At 37.5% G+C, this 5,000-nt stretch overlaps 1 protein-coding gene across 5 annotated transcripts in view; it reads left to right on the top strand.

The window, feature by feature from the left end:
* LOC144973599 (uncharacterized) overlaps positions 1-5,000 on the top strand; it is a 138,446-nt gene that overhangs the window by 41,714 nt on the left and 91,732 nt on the right. The window contains exon 1 of one of the 5 annotated variants that reach the window (XM_078916242.1): positions 892-943. The exons of the other annotated variants lie outside the window; for them this stretch is intronic. The gene's annotated coding sequence lies outside the window, so the exon portion shown is untranslated. Of the gene's footprint in view, positions 1-891; positions 944-5,000 lie in introns of those variants that run through there. 5 annotated transcript variants of the gene reach the window in all.

Below are 5,000 nucleotides of genomic sequence, written 5' to 3'. Positions count from 1 at the left end.
ATAAATGACAATGTGAAATTGAATGCAAGTTTCGATTTAATATACATCTGAACAACGCTACTGCCATAATATTATCTCATTCGTCTGTCGTGTTTCATTCATCTTGTTTTGTTGATAAAGGGAAAACCCGTAACGGCTATTTCATCTGTTTTCGTATATCAATTTGAAGCTTACATTCAATTTCACATTGTTATTTATTACTCTGGAAAGACACGTACATCAAAATTTTGACCAGAAAACTCGTCCTACAAACATCAATCGATTTAAATGACGCTCAGCTTCGCAAAACCTTCAAACAACGAAGACCTCGTGAGGTCCCAGGTTTAATAGTTTTTACTAAGATGAGGGTCATTTAAATCGATCGATATTTTAAGGACACGTTTTCTGGCCAAATTTTAAAATTACGTGTCTTTGCCGAATGCGACAGTTCAGTGGTTAACAATAATAATATATTATATTCAGTCATTTATCTATTTTACTTTTCTCTGCTCTCTCTCTCTCTCTCTCTCTCTCTCTCTCTCTCTCTCTCTCTTCCCCCCCCCCCCCCCCCTGTGTCCCCACCAATTCCAGATACATATCGGCGAATTGGCTCACATAATATATCTGCCAAAATAAAAGATAAACATTTAATATGCTCGTAACTTATGACCTTATATAACGCATTATCTCTTGTCATTATTTTGTCAATACACTGTTATTGACAACATTTATGTCGTTTTATCTACATGCCGCAAATGAATTGATCGGCTCATCCCATCCACTTTTTTCCCCTTTTATTTCATTTATTTTTTTCTCTTTGTTTTGTGTGTGTGTGTGTGTGTGTGTGTGTGTGTGTGTGTGTGTGTATGTATGTGCAAAAATATAGAAAAATGAGAGGAAACCCCTGGTCCAAATCGACAGATCAAAGATATTAGACAATGATGATGATCTTGGCTACACAGCCGTGAGTTGTGCGGTTGTTAGAATGTCACCTGCTTGTTGGATTCCTTTTGTTATAAATTATTTTCCATGTGTCCCTGTCTCGTGCCCACGTTTTAAGGGCGAGCAGATCATGTTCTGTCTGTAGTTTTGATGGAATCGTTTTTTGTTTGTTTTAGCTGTAAAGATACAGATTCTCCTGATGCTGATTGGAACAATAGATGATATGTCTGCAGGTCAGCATTTGGTGTTGTTGGTAGAGACGTTGATGTTAGTCCACGGTATTTCTTCCAGGCATTGAAGTATTCCTTCGTTGGTGTCGTTATATTATAGGCTGATACTGAAATCCAAAAGGACTGGCAGTTTGACGTCATTATTTGTTTATTACACCGCCTAGTGAGTTGTCGTTAGTAGAGCTCATGGAAACAAGTTATTTTATTGGTTGAACTATTGAATACAACTCACGATTTGTTTTCTTTTTATGGCAAAAGACTGGCATTTGACGTCCTTTTTTTGTCAGGATCAGGCCATAACTTTACGAAGGCCACGCACTGAAACCCAAAAAGAGTGACATTTTGACGTCATTTTTTGGTCAGTATCAGGCTATAACTTTACGAAGGCCACGCACTGAAACCCAAAAAAGACTGACGTTTTGACGTCATTTTTTGGTCAGTATCAGGCCATAACTTTACGAAGGCCACGGTCTGGGCCGGTTTGTTATGGTCTCTACGGAGAGTGTGGCAAAGAAGTTTCCATCTTTGTTGTTTTATTCTATCACTTCTAGATATTAGAAGTGGTGTAAAGCTTCGTGTAAGATGTAAAAGCAGACTTTTTTTTCCCATGAACCAATTTTAAAATTGTTAACGGGCAGGTCCTCATTTAACACCTGAGTACGGTGAGAGAATGTGAGTAAAGAGCCTTTTCCAAGGATTCAATTATGCGCTGAGCGAGGCTCGAACCTAGGACCTTCCGATCCGAAAAGAAGTGTCATACCACAAGACCACATAGCCGCACAAATAAAATAATAAATAAAATTCCCTTTATTCGTCCCCAAGGTGAAATTTGTCTTTAGGGTCTTTTTCAAGGGAAGACTGGAATAATCCAGGCGTCACCCGCAATGAAGTGCCGCAAATTGAACTAGGGCGAGGTGACTTGCTCAAGGCCGTACAACGAGGCAGGTAATCGAACTCGGTACCTTTAAGCGAATACCGTGCCGCTGAGCGACGCTACTTGTCAAATGTTTATTAATTATGTGTTCCAATGTCTCATCACAGTTATATGACGAAATAAAATAGACATTAAAACGTGAATTTCTCTTGTAAAGCGCTCTGAGCACATTTAGTGGATATTGCGCTATATTAATGCTCTATAAATGCTCTAATTCCGAGCGAACAGTTCCTCCTTCGACATGGTGGGTCACAAATGCAAAAAAATATTTAAAAAAATTAAGAAAAAAAAAAGATTAAAAGGAATTATGGGTCTTTTACAATAAACAAGTTGCATTTATTATCCACCACAAAGAAGAGAAGTTGAGGTACCGAGCTCGAATACCTGTTGCGTTGAGTGCCCCCCCCCCCTGGGCAAGTCACTTCGCCCCTAGCTAGCTCAGTTTGCGGCGCTGCACTGCAGCTGACGCCTGGATTATTATTGAATTTCTAGTCAAAGATAAAGTTAACAAGAAAATCTGATGTTTTGTCAGAGCATGACAAATATTGGCGTGGAATAAATAAATAAATCAATAAATAGATAAATAAATAAATAAATAAATAGGATGGAGTTTCTCGGGATGTTTGAAGATGAGCAAATGATTTAATTGCCCTTTGCTTTAACCAGGACACGGTGTCTGGTTTATTCAGATGTTTTACAGTAAATACAAAACATGCTTTAATCACAAAACAAACCGAAGAATTATTTTTAGAACATAAATAGAGATAAACAGACACCAAAACAAACAGAAAAATCATATTAATTAGTGAAAATAAACAAAACAAGACTGATAATAATAAAAAAAAATCTCTCCAATTAATTTAAAAATAAAACAGGAAAAGTCAAGAAAAAAGACAAAATAATAACGACAAACACAACTACAATAATAATATAATAATAATAATAATAATAATAATAATAATAATAATAATAATAATAATAATAATAATAATAATAATAATAATAATAATAATAATAATAATAATAATAATAATAAATAATAATAAAATAATAATAATAATAATTATTATTATTATTATTATTATTATTATTATTATTATTATTATTATTATTATTATTATTATTATTATTAATTATTATTATCATCGTCATCATCATCATCATCATCATCATCATCATCATCATCATCATCATCATCATCATATCATCGTTATTATTACTAGAGCGCAAAACATCCGCCCTGTAATATGTGTCCTAGTTACTCGACAATTTCAGCTATAATGACGAGTCTATGTGAAGACAGAGCAAATAGCATTGGTTTTGTCTTTCATTCCAGACTTCATGTGAAGCACGCGCCATCAACGTGATATGATGATAAACAGAGAGGGAGAGAGAGAGAGAGAGAGAGAGAGAGAGAGAGAGAGGAAGAGAGAGAGAGAGAGAGAGAGGAGAGAGAGAGGGAGAGAGAGGGCAAAGAGAGAGGAGGGGAGAGAGGGGAGAGAGAGAGGGGAGAGAGGAGAGGAGAGAAGAGAGAGAGAGAGAGAGGAGAGAGAGGAGAGAGGAGAGAGAGGAGAGGAGAGAGAGGAGAGGAGAGGAGAGAGAGAGAGAGGAGAGAGAGAGGAGAGAGAGAAGGGGAGAGAGAAGAGAAGAGAAGAAGAGAGAGAGAGAGAGAGAGAAGAGAGGAGAGAAGAGAGAGAGAAGAGAGTGAGAGAGAGAGGGAGAGAGAGAGAGTGAGAGAGAGAAAGAGGAGGAGTGAGAGAGAGAAAGAGAGAGAGAGAGAGAGAGAGAGAGAGAGAGAGAGAGAGAGAGAGAGAGAGAGGGTAATTCAGGATGTATGGGGATGCAAGACAAAGTTGAGAAGAAGACAACTACAACAACAAAAAATTGGGGGGGGGGGGGGGGGGGGGGGGGAATGGGAGATATTTGAGATTAGTTGGAAAGCACTGAATCGGTGCAAACCCTGATGACATTCTGTTTATAACGACAAAACTCTATTTTTCAGTTCGGTTAGAAACGTTGTACTTAATTTACTTACATTAGGATGACAAAGTCTTAAATCTGAGACCACAACAGCTTGTAAAATTTGAGGGTTCTAAAAAATCAAAGGTTAAAGACGATATACACATATACAGTTCTGATCACCGAACGCAATTATGGGTTTGAGTAAATATTATTGTTGCAATGGTTAATCGTTTGCGTTGGGTTGAGATTATTTCAATTACAACAATTCAATTAGCCCTTAATAATTTGGGTTATCAGACCTGCGAATTCGTACACGTCGGTTTAAGACTAGTATGTGTTTAAAACAATTTGACAAGTTGGCTGTCATTTTAATCCTCCAATGCGAGGCTATGTGGTCTAGTGGTATGACTCTCGCTTTCGGATTGGAAGGTCATGGGTTAGAGCCTCGCTCGGCGCATAGTTGAGTCCTTGAAAAAGGCTCTTTACTCACATTCTCTCACCGCACTCAGGTGTAAAATGAGTACCTGGCCGTTAACAGCCGTGTCGTTGTCCGAAAAATTGTAATATCGCCTAACAGGTGGCATGTCCCGTCCTACATGTTAAATATTGCTTTTGACCAGGGACCCCTTGTAAAGCGCTTTGAGCACATTTAGTGGATATTGCGATATATAAAGCTCAACATGTTTGAATTGAAAATTTTTCTGGCCAAATTAAAAAAAAAAGTGTTTTATCATAGCACGATGGATTTCTCTGCGATTACTCGTTGGATCAATAAACCTGTTATCTATTGTATGTTTATTTATTGTTTTGATCCAGAGAAAATACGACATGATTCAATGACGTTCTACACGTGAGTCTGGATCCTTAAAATACGAACTGTCTACATGCCAATATGATTGGTACGTGTGCCCAACGCTTCGAGGCGGTAATAAATTGGGAGTTAAATGGATTTA

This window comes from Berghia stephanieae, chromosome 5 (genome assembly GCF_034508935.2).
Source record: "Berghia stephanieae isolate SIO BIC M18660-M18661 chromosome 5, UCSD_Bste_1.3, whole genome shotgun sequence".
NCBI classification, from domain to species: Eukaryota; Metazoa; Mollusca; class Gastropoda; order Nudibranchia; family Aeolidiidae; genus Berghia; species Berghia stephanieae.
Note: the sequence above shows the minus strand (reverse complement) of the source record. Positions and strands in the feature narration are given on the sequence as shown.